The sequence below is a fragment of the Passer domesticus genome, chromosome 3 (genome assembly GCF_036417665.1).
Source record: "Passer domesticus isolate bPasDom1 chromosome 3, bPasDom1.hap1, whole genome shotgun sequence".
NCBI lineage: Eukaryota > Metazoa > Chordata > Aves > Passeriformes > Passeridae > Passer > Passer domesticus.
The window spans coordinates 26,695,659-26,712,340 of record NC_087476.1 but is presented as its reverse complement, the minus strand read 5'-3'; positions in this window follow the sequence as shown (position 1 = coordinate 26,712,340).

The following is a 16,682-nucleotide window of genomic DNA, read 5'->3' as shown; positions in this document are numbered from 1 at the left end:
TCAATTAAATTCTTCTCAGCCTTTGATAATAAGGTGACACACTTCAGTGTATCACCTCATTATGTGTCAATGTGACACATGCAGATTTTTTGGAGAAAATCCGGGGACCAAAGTAAGTGAACACATCTAGGTAGGACCTGCTTACTAGGAATAACTGAATTGTTGTGTGTAGCTCAGAAAGCAGAGACAGAGTATAGGTTTTACTAATGGTTTTCAGGCATGTAGAGGTTGTAGCTATGGAGCAGAATATTATCTTTTCTTCCTATCTGTTGCAATTAGAACATAGCAGCAGGTTTTCATCAAGGGAGATTTAGATTAGACAGTCTGGAATACATCAGACTGTTAAAGAGAATGAAACTGGAACCAGGTAGATGTCTGTGGAAAGTGGCAGTGTTTTGATAAGGGACTTCACAGTGCAATTTATGATGCACTAAGATAGTATATCCTGGTCATGGTACCTTCATAATATTTACAGGTATAATAGGATGGCTCACTTTCATTGTCTGCTGGTCCCATGTTGCTGTGAGATCATTGAACAGACTGCTTGACTATTTTAGGAAATAAAAATATTTTAATAATTATTTTTAATAATCATGTATAATAATAATAATAATAATAATAATAATAATAATAATAATAATAATAATAATAATAATAATAATAACAACTTTACAATTATTTTTACTTTTTGTAATTTATTTTTCACATTATTTTAATGGGAGAAATCTATCCATGGTGAGTTTAATGCAGAAGAAAACATACCAGAAGATACAGAGTAGCAAAGCAGTCAGAAAAACTGGTGTACAGCTACAGTTAGACATATAAAGTAATCAAACTCTAGGAACACAGTGACAATTTAATGAAACACTATAATATCATTGATCAGGCAAATATTATGTTGGATGTATGCAATGAGAAATGGAGGCACCTCATGTCCCTGATACACATCATGATTTGATCTCTTTTGTGATGTAGGATCCAAAAAATAATACAAAAGCTACAAAACCCTTCATACAGTAGTTTATTTTCAATTTGGAAATGCCATACTTCTAACTAGGCTTCAGGTTTCATGAGATATAAAAGAGAACTGAATTTGTTAGCTAACATGTCTACAGCATGTCAAGGTGATGATGTTATGTACTAGGTGAATATTTAAATTTTATTCTTTCAGGCTTCAGCCAGAGGGCAGCAGTGCACTGTGCAGGGTTCCTCTGGGATCTCAAGTTGTCATGCTGTGCTGAAAAACACCCATTAAAATACACCCATATGTTTTATATATGTACCTACAATATTTTTTTAAAGAGATAGTGTGGCAGCTGAAAGCTAATGCATATCTTTTTCATTGGTTTAGCTAAGCTTAATTATCTGTTGAATTTGCCTTTTCAGTAAAGGGCCACAGATCAAAAGTATTGTTTTAATTATTGATAATAGCATTTAAATCTTAGTCTAGTAAAAGGCTTGTATCTATATTCATGTGTGTGTTTGTGTGATCTTTAGGTGTATCATTTTTAATAGCATTGCAACAAAAGTACAAACCATTTAATGGCAGTATTCAATTTTTGTAATTTAATGTAGGCCATTAGTGTAATTTATTTCATGTTTCCATCTCACTTAAATACTTTGGGAGGTCTGCTTGCTTATGGGGCCTTCCATTTTACCTATACTATTGTGTCATTTTATTCCCATCTGCTGGAAGAAAATAAGAAATGCATAGTGAACAAACACACCCTAGATATAGCTATTCCAACCTCCTTTCTGTTTCTGAGCAGAAACATAACTTTACCCAGAATGTGAATTGTTGAAATTTAGATACACATTCTAGGTATCTTTCAGCATGTGGGACAGCCATTTTTTAAGTGGTACTGTCTACATATATCCATATGGCATTGCTCTGCAAGTCTGCTACCACAACTCACATTTTTCAATATTGAATTTCTTCACAGAGTTGCAGTATTTAAGTCTTAGCAACCCTTTTCCTCCAACACTTTCTTTGCAACACCTTCATGACATTTTGGTTTCGTTTGTTTGGTTCTTTTTAACTAAAGAACTCAATTATGTTCAAAATTCCTCAAATGCTCAAAATAAAATTGATCCTGCAAGGTTGTTGCAGAGCATTAATTTATCTGCTCTGAAACTCTGCTCTTTTAACACATTTGAATACACCATCTGTGGAAAACACACCAATACAGTCCCAGGGTATGGCAGTAAAGAAAGTAAAGAGGAGAGGAACTATTTGCAAGCAACTCCACTAAAAGTGTTAGTGTTGAGCAATGGGAGAAAGATCTGAAGAGAACTGAGCAAGTGAGAGTGCTTTGTGCAAGCTCTAATAAACCTGAGAAAAGAAGACCAGCTCTTGGATGAAGAATGACTGGTTGAAAGTGAGAAATCACTTGAATGAGTTTGCAAATAGAGCAATTTTTTTATTAAAGGTATACAATAAAAATTGTTCAATTTAATTTGCAATTTCAGAGTGCTTTTTGATTTCTTTGTTGTTACTAAGGTCTCATAACAACATCCACAAAAAGAGCCTTCTACCATCTCACACTGACTATGATGTTCCATCCTGGTAATGTTATGTCCTCAGTTTTTTGCTCTTTTTGTTGCTGTTGTTGTTGTTGTTTTATTTTGGGTTTCTTGTTTTGCTGTCACCGCTTACAGAGTTGCAGCTACTACTGACACTGTTTTGTGTCTCTTCCATACACACTCTATATGGACTTTATCTAGAATACTAAATTGAATTCAAAGCTATTGGGCTCAAACTTACCCAGAGAATTTTAGGCACTTTATTGGCACACCTCAGTTAGAAGTTTAGCTCCCATGCACCTCTGATTGTTTATTGAAACAGATAGAAATTGCCACAGGACATAAAAAAAATACGTTATGTTCTATACTGTATTGTTTAATTCTCAAAATTAGAACTGAGAACAACTCTACAGAAATCTGATTTCTTAGATATTGTAGAACAGTGTACTGGGTCTGGTTGGGATGGAATAGATTTCCTTCAAAGGAGCCCACAACAAAGGTGCTGTGAGTAAAGCAGTGTTGGTAACACATCAGTGTTTTAGTTGCTGCTGAGCAGGGCTTACAGCAGCAAAGTTTTCTCTGTTTCTCACTCTGCATCGCCAGCAAATAGGCTGGGGTCACCACGAAAATGTGAAGGGACAGAGCCGCAACAACTGACCCAAACTGACAAGGTTGATACCATTCATATACAAAATAACATGCTCAGCAATAAATCCAGGAGAAGTTTTTTCAAAGCAGCCATGTCTTGGAGACTGGCTGCACACTGATCTGCTTGTGGGAGATGGTGAGTGATTGTCTTTATGTCACTTGGGGTATTTTTCTCCTTGTTCCTTCACATGTTAAATTGTCTTCACTCATGAGTTCTTCTTGTGTTTGCTCTTCCATTTCTCTCCACCATCCTGATGGGAGGGTGGGTGAGTGAGCAGCTGTGGGGGTGCTTACTTGCTGACTGCAGTCAACCTGCCACAAACTGTTGCTTGAAAATTTGTGTCCCTGGCCTAAGTCAAATCTAGGTGAAAACACTGTATAAGCAAAAAATTTTGGAGTTTTTGGAAACGGGAGTAATTGATGTGTAGTGCTGGTGATACTACAATTTTTGTGGAAAAGGTGAACAAGTCACATTTTGTGACACCTTATTAGAAGAGAATGGGTTTTAATCCAGAGTCTGTGTTCTGAAGGCTTTTTTTTTTTATATTTAAACATTTCATTGGCTGCAGATACTTTGCCACATGGTAGTATCTGTGGGTTGTTAAAGTTCAGCCTGTCCTCCAGCAGGACTCAGTGAGGACATCATTAGAGGGTCACAGCAGAGTTGCACGGTGAAATTGCCCGTGCCCCCTATAAATCAGAGCATTTCACACTGGAGCTATAGCCACAGTGCGTGATACTGGAAGTGAGCAAGAAGAACCTCCCAATGAAGCCACACCATAAGGCTCTGTATATTGTACAGCAAATCAATACAAATTTACAACAGAATTACATGCTAAGCATCTCTGGAATACGTGCTAAATCATGGAGATTTACTATAAGGTTCACCTTTAAGCTCCCATGTAATATACAATAAATCACTAAGTCACAGCAAGGCCCAGCAAGCACCTTGCTTTATTTGTGCTATTATTATTACTGCTGTAGTGATATGGGGGTATCTGTCATTGACAGGTAGAGTTAAGGAAAATGGTAAATCAGTTTGACTTTGGGGATGCACATGGAGTGTGGCCACCTCTACTGCATCAAATTTGTGCTTCCTTTGGGATGCTCACAATTCTGCTTAGAAATGTGGTAGCTTTGCAACACACAGAGACATACTAGGAAAAGAATTTTAAGCATCTGTCCTGGGTTGACTATATGATGCTTTTATCCCCAGTCGTCTTGTTCTGTTTATACCTAACAATAAGTTTTACACCTTTAAGACTCTCTTCCAGACAGTGAAGAGGGGAGGGAAGAAGCGCGCACTTTGTTTTCAGACTGCTCTCACTCCACATTCCTGCTCCTGGACTGTGTTGTCTGCGGATGGACAGACAGCAGGACAGAGCTCCTTTTTCCCTTTTTTTTTTTGCTTTTAGTTAGTTTTAGCTAGCTGAGGCAAAGAAGTTCCCTGGACTGTGATTTTTTCCTTTTTTCTTGGACCTGTTCAAGCCTGCTCTGGACTGAACACCCAGAAGAGCACCGGCAGCTCCACCTGTGGCCCCCCTGGCCGGGCCTGGGCCGCAGCGTTTCCAGCACCAGAGACTGATCAGAGACTGAGTGAGCCGAGCTGCAACCCTGGGAGGGGACTGTTCTGAGTTTGTGTTTTTTTTTTTTTTTTGGAGCAGTGAGAAGTATTATTGTTTAAGATTGTTTGGTTTCTATTGTTTAATACACAGGTTTCTTTCCACTTTTTCTCCAAGGAGATATTTTCTCCTGAACTGGTTGGAGGCAGGAGGGGCAATTGAATCTGCTTTTGTAGAGAAGCCCCTTTGGGGGTTATCTCCCAAACTTGCCCTAAACCAGGGCAGTGAGGTGGCCTCTTTAGCACAGGCCTATTCTGCACATTGCTCCACCACTGCTGACCTGCTGACCTTGCTTGACAGTAAGGATTAACTAATCCCAGGATTCTGTTGGTTGCCTTAAGAGCATATGCATTCATTAAATAAATAGTTGAAAGTAAATTTCAGTTCTGCTTTGGGAATAGTTCACTGGACACTGGAAAAACAACAGCCACAGGAAATCTCTGCAAAACATCACCTTAAAACTTACTTTAGATTTGTTTTGATGACTAGCTTCAGATCAGTCACCTTTTTTTGTGACTATTGCTTTCTAATATTTTCCCTGAAAACTTAGGGCAGTGCTCTTAAAGATATATGCATACATAATTGTTTACACTCTAATTTTAATGTGCTGAAAATTCACATTTTTTTATGCAGAACATGAAATATTCATGCAGATGTACAGGCATCAATAAAACCAGAAGAGGGAGGAAAAAAAAGCTGATGCTGATTGTGGAAAAGCAAAAGAAAACAGAGATGATATGGCTGCTTCAGGCAAAATACTTCATCCAGTAGATACTTGGCACATGAACCATCAAAAAAGAAGTGGCTGTGAAGGATCCCTCTGGAGGCAGTTCCCAAGTGAAAGTTATTTTGGAGATAGCTAACAAAGCTGCTTTGTAAACTACTAACAAATCACAGTTAGTGTGTTGATGGAGCTTCCCCACTCAGAGCATGTTTTTGACCTTGAAACACACATGATCAACAGTGTCAAATAATGTCATTGCTCTGAGACATCAACTATTAGTTAAAGAAGCCACATAGACACCAGTGGTTACTCAGTTCGTTGTTGACTTCTCTGGAGTTAATGTACATTTAATCTGACATTTTAAAGAGGATCTGGTTCCAAGCACTCTAAGCTCTGGAACAGTCACTGCATGCTACAGGCAAGAGGTGTGATTTCTCCTAACTCATCAAAGAGCCAAAAAGGACTGGTACTACAATGGCATCCAGCAGATAGCAGCTTTCCATCTGCTCAGCTGCTGCTTCAGCTCAGTACTGCTGGATCTGAGAAGCCTAAAGATCCTTGCTCTGTCCCATGAGTGTTAGAGTTTAAATGCTGCTGTCATCCCTTTGCCTCTGTGCTTGACTCCAGTCATGGAAATGTAACCTATCATTTGGATCAAGGCTCAGCCAAAGTCACTTTTAGTATCCTATACATTGTTTATTACTTTCTTTTGATGGAATAAAATGGATTAATATATTCCTGAAATCTAGAAACTGTACAGGCCATTTCTTAGAGCTCCTGGGTAGCCTTTGTCATGTCAAGAATTTTGGATGCCAGCAACATCTCTGTGCTGTCATTTTGATTGTTGTATCATTAAAACCAAATGTTCAGGGATGATTTCAGAAGGAGCTGTGTGGAATGACAAGGGAAATGCCAATGTCATCTGGTATAATTTTCATTAATTCTTGAGATGCCGCAGAGTATCAGTGGGTCACTTTTGTGGGTCTGGGTTACTTGCTCAGAGTAAAACAAATTATTGAAAAGTCTGCACTACACATTTTGCTGCTTTGATGAACAGAAATGAATGTTACTACCACCTGTTATCCTGATAGCAGGGGGACAGATATTTCCACTGATCCTGTCACAACCAACCATGCAGCTCATACTGCTTGTGTGAGATGCACTCTCCATTTATGTACTGCATTAAGCACCTTCACAAACGACAGCTTGCAAAACAAAATCTGTTTTGTCTTCTTGAAAGCAGTTGATCAATCAAACAGTGTCTTCCTTGCATTTTACATGCTATTTGTAACCACAAATCTTGGAAAAAGACAGGTGACGATCATTGTTCTCTGATAGCAGAGAATGTGCCTCTCTGGGTGCACTGTGTGAGCTTGAAACCTGTTGCTTCATAAAATCATGACCTTATGGAAATGACACTGAAAAAGGTATAGAAATATTTGCTTTCCCAAAGATGGTCCCAAACGCAAATTCTTCTAATATTTTCTGTCTTTCCACAAATCCTCAGTGTGGAAATTCCTGCAGATCAAAGAATACACAGAAAATTGGTTTCTCTGACCACCATGAACTATCTGTTATATCCCAAAAGCTCTCCAGTATACACAGAAACACAGGGAAATAATGAAAAAATGAGGGAGAAAGACAGAACTTTGAAGCGAAGATATGAGTCCCATGGCATGGATACTGAAGGAAAAAAAACAAACCACGTTTCGCCCAAGTCAAAACCATCAAAAGTCGTGGGACGCCGTCAAGTGCAGGAACATAGACCAAGGATAGCCCAATTGGTCCCCATTGAAATCTTGCGACCCAGGAAAGAAAGGCTTACAAATGATCGGGAAAAGAGATACGATCAAATGAAATGCGACTGACAAAAACCCCAAAAATTCAGGAATTTCGGAGATTTTCTGACTACACGGAAATCGTCAGAGAGGAAATGAGATGCAGCAGAAAAGACATAAGGATGCCAAAACTCACCTGACAGATACTGCAAAAGCAGGGGAAAAAATCAAGAAGGAAGACACACCACTGAGGGGAAAATAGCAGAACCATGGCCTGGATACTGAAAAAAGAAAAAAAAAAAATTCAGTGACAACAAGAAAATGGACCAGGATGATATGAAGTGCAGTGCAAAGGGCCAAAACCTGCTGAAACTGACCTGACAGATGTTGTAAAAGCCGGACAAAAAATCAGGGAGCAAGACAGAACATTGGAGGCAAGATATCAGTCCCATGGCATGGATATGGAAAATAAAAAAAAATATTTTGCCCAAATCTAAAGCATCAAAAGTCATGGGATGCTGTCAAGTGCAGGGACATGGACCAAGGATAGCCCACTTCGTCCCCATTGAAATCGCAAGATTTCGTTTCCCGTCCCGAAAGGAAATGGAATTTCCTTTCGGGACGGGAAACGAAATCTTGCGACCCAGGAAAGAAAGGCTTACAAACGCTCTGGAAAGGAGATACGATCAAACGAAATGCGACTGACAAAAACCCCAAAAATTCAGGAATTTCGGAGATTTTCTGACTACACGGAAATCGTCAGAGAGGAAATGAGATGCAGCAGAAAAGACATAAGGATGCCAAAACTCACCTGACAGATACTGCAAAAGCAGGGGAAAACATCAAGAAGGAAGACACACCACTGAGGGGAAAATAGCAGAACCATGGCCTGGATACTGAAAAAAGAAAAAAAAAAAATTCAGTGACAACAAGAAAATGGACCAGGATGATATGAAGTGCAGTGCAAAGGGCCAAAACCTGCTGAAACTGACCTGACAGATGTTGTAAAAGCCGGACAAAAAATCAGGGAGCAAGACAGAACATTGGAGGCAAGATATCAGTCCCATGGCATGGATATGGAAAATAAAAAAAAATATTTTGCCCAAGTCAAAAGCATCAAAAGTCATGAGATGCTGTCAAGTGCAGGGACATGGACCAAGGATAGCCCACTTCGTCCCCATTGAAATCGCAAGATTTCGTTTCCCGTCCCGAAAGGAAATGGAATTTCCTTTCGGGACGGGAAACGAAATCTTGCGACCCAGGAAAGAAAGGCTTACAAACGCTCTGGAAAGGAGATACGATCAAACGAAATGAGACTGACAAAAACCCCAAAAATTCAGGAAATTCGGAGATTTTCTGACTACACGGAAATCGTCAGAGAGGAAACGAGATGCAGCAGAAAAGACATAAGGATGCCAAAACTCACCTGACAGATACTGCAAAAGCAGGGGAAAAAATCAAGAAGGAAGACACACCACTGAGGGGAAAATAGCAGAACCATGGCCTGGATACTGAAAAAAGAAAAAAAAAAAATTCAGTGACAACAAGAAAATGGACCAGGATGATATGAAGTGCAGTGCAAAGGGCCAAAACCTGCTGAAACTGACCTGACAGATGTTGTAAAAGCCGGACAAAAAATCAGGGAGCAAGACAGAACATTGGAGGCAAGATATCAGTCCCATGGCATGGATATGGAAAATAAAAAAAAATATTTTGCCCAAATCTAAAGCATCAAAAGTCATGGGATGCTGTCAAGTGCAGGGACATGGACCAAGGATAGCCCACTTCGTCCCCATTGAAATCGCAAGATTTCGTTTCCCGTCCCGAAAGGAAATGGAATTTCCTTTCGGGACGGGAAACGAAATCTTGCGACCCAGGAAAGAAAGGCTTACAAACGCTCTGGAAAGGAGATACGATCAAACGAAATGCGACTGACAAAAACCCCAAAAATTCAGGAATTTCGGAGATTTTCTGACTACACGGAAATCGTCAGAGAGGAAATGAGATGCAGCAGAAAAGACATAAGGATGCCAAAACTCACCTGACAGATACTGCAAAAGCAGGGGAAAACATCAAGAAGGAAGACACACCACTGAGGGGAAAATAGCAGAACCATGGCCTGGATACTGAAAAAAGAAAAAAAAAAAATTCAGTGACAACAAGAAAATGGACCAGGATGATATGAAGTGCAGTGCAAAGGGCCAAAACCTGCTGAAACTGACCTGACAGATGTTGTAAAAGCCGGACAAAAAATCAGGGAGCAAGACAGAACATTGGAGGCAAGATATCAGTCCCATGGCATGGATATGGAAAATAAAAAAAAATATTTTGCCCAAGTCAAAAGCATCAAAAGTCATGAGATGCTGTCAAGTGCAGGGACATGGACCAAGGATAGCCCACTTCGTCCCCATTGAAATCGCAAGATTTCGTTTCCCGTCCCGAAAGGAAATGGAATTTCCTTTCGGGACGGGAAACGAAATCTTGCGACCCAGGAAAGAAAGGCTTACAAACGCTCTGGAAAGGAGATACGATCAAACGAAATGAGACTGACAAAAACCCCAAAAATTCAGGAATTTCGGAGATTTTCTGACTACACGGAAATCGTCAGAGAGGAAACGAGATGCAGCAGAAAAGACATAAGGATGCCAAAACTCACCTGACAGATACTGCAAAAGCAGGGGAAAACATCAAGAAGGAAGACACACCACTGAGGGGAAAATAGCAGAACCATGGCCTGGATACTGAAAAAAGAAAAAAAAAAATTCAGTGACAACAAGAAAATGGACCAGGATGATATGAAGTGCAGTGCAAAGGGCCAAAACCTGCTGAAACTGACCTGACAGATGTTGTAAAAGCCGGACAAAAAATCAGGGAGCAAGACAGAACATTGGAGGCAAGATATCAGTCCCATGGCATGGATATGGAAAATAAAAAAAAATATTTTGCCCAAATCTAAAGCATCAAAAGTCATGGGATGCTGTCAAGTGCAGGGACATGGACCAAGGATAGCCCACTTCGTCCCCATTGAAATCGCAAGATTTCGTTTCCCGTCCCGAAAGGAAATGGAATTTCCTTTCGGGACGGGAAACGAAATCTTGCGACCCAGGAAAGAAAGGCTTACAAACGCTCTGGAAAGGAGATACGATCAAACGAAATGAGACTGACAAAAACCCCAAAAATTCAGGAAATTCGGAGATTTTCTGACTACACGGAAATCGTCAGAGAGGAAACGAGATGCAGCAGAAAAGACATAAGGATGCCAAAACTCACCTGACAGATACTGCAAAAGCAGGGGAAAACATCAAGAAGGAAGACACACCACTGAGGGGAAAATAGCAGAACCATGGCCTGGATACTGAAAAAAGAAAAAAAAAAATTCAGTGACAACAAGAAAATGGACCAGGATGATATGAAGTGCAGTGCAAAGGGCCAAAACCTGCTGAAACTGACCTGACAGATGTTGTAAAAGCCGGACAAAAAATCAGGGAGCAAGACAGAACATTGGAGGCAAGATATCAGTCCCATGGCATGGATATGGAAAATAAAAAAAAATATTTTGCCCAAATCTAAAGCATCAAAAGTCATGGGATGCTGTCAAGTGCAGGGACATGGACCAAGGATAGCCCACTTCGTCCCCATTGAAATCGCAAGATTTCGTTTCCCGTCCCGAAAGGAAATGGAATTTCCTTTCGGGACGGGAAACGAAATCTTGCGACCCAGGAAAGAAAGGCTTACAAACGCTCTGGAAAGGAGATACGATCAAACGAAATGAGACTGACAAAAACCCCAAAAATTCAGGAATTTCGGAGATTTTCTGACTACACGGAAATCGTCAGAGAGGAAACGAGATGCAGCAGAAAAGACATAAGGATGCCAAAACTCACCTGACAGATACTGCAAAAGCAGGGGAAAACATCAAGAAGGAAGACACACCACTGAGGGGAAAATAGCAGAACCATGGCCTGGATACTGAAAAAAGAAAAAAAAAAATTCAGTGACAACAAGAAAATGGACCAGGATGATATGAAGTGCAGTGCAAAGGGCCAAAACCTGCTGAAACTGACCTGACAGATGTTGTAAAAGCCGGACAAAAAATCAGGGAGCAAGACAGAACATTGGAGGCAAGATATCAGTCCCATGGCATGGATATGGAAAATAAAAAAAAATATTTTGCCCAAATCTAAAGCATCAAAAGTCATGGGATGCTGTCAAGTGCAGGGACATGGACCAAGGATAGCCCACTTCGTCCCCATTGAAATCGCAAGATTTCGTTTCCCGTCCCGAAAGGAAATGGAATTTCCTTTCGGGACGGGAAACGAAATCTTGCGACCCAGGAAAGAAAGGCTTACAAACGCTCTGGAAAGGAGATACGATCAAACGAAATGAGACTGACAAAAACCCCAAAAATTCAGGAATTTCGGAGATTTTCTGACTACACGGAAATCGTCAGAGAGGAAACGAGATGCAGCAGAAAAGACATAAGGATGCCAAAACTCACCTGACAGATACTGCAAAAGCAGGGGAAAACATCAAGAAGGAAGACACACCACTGAGGGGAAAATAGCAGAACCATGGCCTGGATACTGAAAAAAGAAAAAAAAAAATTCAGTGACAACAAGAAAATGGACCAGGATGATATGAAGTGCAGTGCAAAGGGCCAAAACCTGCTGAAACTGACCTGACAGATGTTGTAAAAGCCGGACAAAAAATCAGGGAGCAAGACAGAACATTGGAGGCAAGATATCAGTCCCATGGCATGGATATGGAAAATAAAAAAAAATATTTTGCCCAAATCTAAAGCATCAAAAGTCATGGGATGCTGTCAAGTGCAGGGACATGGACCAAGGATAGCCCACTTCGTCCCCATTGAAATCGCAAGATTTCGTTTCCCGTCCCGAAAGGAAATGGAATTTCCTTTCGGGACGGGAAACGAAATCTTGCGACCCAGGAAAGAAAGGCTTACAAACGCTCTGGAAAGGAGATACGATCAAACGAAATGAGACTGACAAAAACCCCAAAAATTCAGGAAATTCGGAGATTTTCTGACTACACGGAAATCGTCAGAGAGGAAACGAGATGCAGCAGAAAAGACATAAGGATGCCAAAACTCACCTGACAGATACTGCAAAAGCAGGGGAAAACATCAAGAAGGAAGACACACCACTGAGGGGAAAATAGCAGAACCATGGCCTGGATACTGAAAAAAGAAAAAAAAAAATTCAGTGACAACAAGAAAATGGACCAGGATGATATGAAGTGCAGTGCAAAGGGCCAAAACCTGCTGAAACTGACCTGACAGATGTTGTAAAAGCCGGACAAAAAATCAGGGAGCAAGACAGAACATTGGAGGCAAGATATCAGTCCCATGGCATGGATATGGAAAATAAAAAAAAATATTTTGCCCAAATCTAAAGCATCAAAAGTCATGGGATGCTGTCAAGTGCAGGGACATGGACCAAGGATAGCCCACTTCGTCCCCATTGAAATCGCAAGATTTCGTTTCCCGTCCCGAAAGGAAATGGAATTTCCTTTCGGGACGGGAAACGAAATCTTGCGACCCAGGAAAGAAAGGCTTACAAACGCTCTGGAAAGGAGATACGATCAAACGAAATGAGACTGACAAAAACCCCAAAAATTCAGGAAATTCGGAGATTTTCTGACTACACGGAAATCGTCAGAGAGGAAACGAGATGCAGCAGAAAAGACATAAGGATGCCAAAACTCACCTGACAGATACTGCAAAAGCAGGGGAAAACATCAAGAAGGAAGACACACCACTGAGGGGAAAATAGCAGAACCATGGCCTGGATACTGAAAAAAGAAAAAAAAAAATTCAGTGACAATAAGAAAATGGACCAGGATGATATGAAGTGCAGTGCAAAGGGCCAAAACCTGCTGAAACTGACCTGACAGATGTTGTAAAAGCCGGACAAAAAATCAGGGAGCAAGACAGAACATTGGAGGCAAGATATCAGTCCCATGGCATGGATATGGAAAATAAAAAAAAATATTTTGCCCAAATCTAAAGCATCAAAAGTCATGGGATGCTGTCAAGTGCAGGGACATGGACCAAGGATAGCCCACTTCGTCCCCATTGAAATCGCAAGATTTCGTTTCCCGTCCCGAAAGGAAATGGAATTTCCTTTCGGGACGGGAAACGAAATCTTGCGACCCAGGAAAGAAAGGCTTACAAACGCTCTGGAAAGGAGATACGATCAAACGAAATGAGACTGACAAAAACCCCAAAAATTCAGGAATTTCGGAGATTTTCTGACTACACGGAAATCGTCAGAGAGGAAATGAGATGCAGCAGAAAAGACATAAGGATGCCAAAACTCACCTGACAGATACTGCAAAAGCAGGGGAAAACATCAAGAAGGAAGACACACCACTGAGGGGAAAATAGCAGAACCATGGCCTGGATACTGAAAAAAGAAAAAAAAAAAATTCAGTGACAACAAGAAAATGGACCAGGATGATATGAAGTGCAGTGCAAAGGGCCAAAACCTGCTGAAACTGACGTGACAGATGTTGTAAAAGCCGGACAAAAAATCAGGGAGCAAGACAGAACATTGGAGGCAAGATATCAGTCCCATGGCATGGATATGGAAAAAAAAATATAATATTTTGCCCAAGTCAAAAGCATCAAAAGTCATGGGATGCTGTCAAGTGCAGGGACATGGACCAAGGATAGCCCACTTCGTCCCCATTGAAATCGCAAGATTTCGTTTCCCGTCCCGAAAGGAAATGGAATTTCCTTTCGGGACGGGAAACGAAATCTTGCGACCCAGGAAAGAAAGGCTTACAAACGCTCTGGAAAGGAGATACGATCAAACGAAATGAGACTGACAAAAACCCCAAAAATTCAGGAAATTCGGAGATTTTCTGACTACACGGAAATCGTCAGAGAGGAAACGAGATGCAGCAGAAAAGACATAAGGATGCCAAAACTCACCTGACAGATACTGCAAAAGCAGGGGAAAACATCAAGAAGGAAGACACACCACTGAGGGGAAAATAGCAGAACCATGGCCTGGATACTGAAAAAAGAAAAAAAAAAATTCAGTGACAACAAGAAAATGGACCAGGATGATATGAAGTGCAGTGCAAAGGGCCAAAACCTGCTGAAACTGACGTGACAGATGTTGTAAAAGCCGGACAAAAAAATCAGGGAGCAAGACAGAACATTGGAGGCAAGATATCAGTCCCATGGCATGGATATGGAAAATAAAAAAAAATATTTTGCCCAAGTCAAAAGCATCAAAAGTCATGGGATGCTGTCAAGTGCAGGGACATGGACCAAGGATAGCCCACTTCGTCCCCATTGAAATCGCAAGATTTCGTTTCCCGTCCCGAAAGGAAATGGAATTTCCTTTCGGGACGGGAAACGAAATCTTGCGACCCAGGAAAGAAAGGCTTACAAACGCTCTGGAAAGGAGATACGATCAAACGAAATGAGACTGACAAAAACCCCAAAAATTCAGGAAATTCGGAGATTTTCTGACTACACGGAAATCGTCAGAGAGGAAACGAGATGCAGCAGAAAAGACATAAGGATGCCAAAACTCACCTGACAGATACTGCAAAAGCAGGGGAAAACATCAAGAAGGAAGACACACCACTGAGGGGAAAATAGCAGAACCATGGCCTGGATACTGAAAAAAGAAAAAAAAAAATTCAGTGACAACAAGAAAATGGACCAGGATGATATGAAGTGCAGTGCAAAGGGCCAAAACCTGCTGAAACTGACCTGACAGATGTTGTAAAAGCCGGACAAAAAATCAGGGAGCAAGACAGAACATTGGAGGCAAGATATCAGTCCCATGGCATGGATATGGAAAATAAAAAAAAATATTTTGCCCAAATCTAAAGCATCAAAAGTCATGGGATGCTGTCAAGTGCAGGGACATGGACCAAGGATAGCCCACTTCGTCCCCATTGAAATCGCAAGATTTCGTTTCCCGTCCCGAAAGGAAATGGAATTTCCTTTCGGGACGGGAAACGAAATCTTGCGACCCAGGAAAGAAAGGCTTACAAACGCTCTGGAAAGGAGATACGATCAAACGAAATGAGACTGACAAAAACCCCAAAAATTCAGGAAATTCGGAGATTTTCTGACTACACGGAAATCGTCAGAGAGGAAACGAGATGCAGCAGAAAAGACATAAGGATGCCAAAACTCACCTGACAGATACTGCAAAAGCAGGGGAAAACATCAAGAAGGAAGACACACCACTGAGGGGAAAATAGCAGAACCATGGCCTGGATACTGAAAAAAGAAAAAAAAAAATTCAGTGACAACAAGAAAATGGACCAGGATGATATGAAGTGCAGTGCAAAGGGCCAAAACCTGCTGAAACTGACGTGACAGATGGTGTAAAAGCCGGACAAAAAATCAGGGAGCAAGACAGAACATTGGAGGCAAGATATCAGTCCCATGGCATGGATATGGAAAATAAAAAAAAATATTTTGCCCAAGTCAAAAGCATCAAAAGTCATGGGATGCTGTCAAGTGCAGGGACATGGACCAAGGATAGCCCACTTCGTCCCCATTGAAATCGCAAGATTTCGTTTCCCGTCCCGAAAGGAAATGGAATTTCCTTTCGGGACGGGAAACGAAATCTTGCGACCCAGGAAAGAAAGGCTTACAAACGCTCTGGAAAGGAGATACGATCAAACGAAATGAGACTGACAAAAACCCCAAAAATTCAGGAAATTCGGAGATTTTCTGACTACACGGAAATCGTCAGAGAGGAAACGAGATGCAGCAGAAAAGACATAAGGATGCCAAAACTCACCTGACAGATACTGCAAAAGCAGGGGAAAACATCAAGAAGGAAGACACACCACTGAGGGGAAAATAGCAGAACCATGGCCTGGATACTGAAAAAAGAAAAAAAAAAATTCAGTGACAACAAGAAAATGGACCAGGATGATATGAAGTGCAGTGCAAAGGGCCAAAACCTGCTGAAACTGACGTGACAGATGTTGTAAAAGCCGGACAAAAAAATCAGGGAGCAAGACAGAACATTGGAGGCAAGATATCAGTCCCATGGCATGGATATGGAAAATAAAAAAAAATATTTTGCCCAAGTCAAAAGCATCAAAAGTCATGGGATGCTGTCAAGTGCAGGGACATGGACCAAGGATAGCCCACTTCGTCCCCATTGAAATCGCAAGATTTCGTTTCCCGTCCCGAAAGGAAATGGAATTTCCTTTCGGGACGGGAAACGAAATCTTGCGACCCAGGAAAGAAAGGCTTACAAACGCTCTGGAAAGGAGATACGATCAAACGAAATGAGACTGACAAAAACCCCAAAAATTCAGGAAATTCGGAGATTTTCTGACTACACGGAAATCGTCAGAGAGGAAACGAGATGCAGCAGA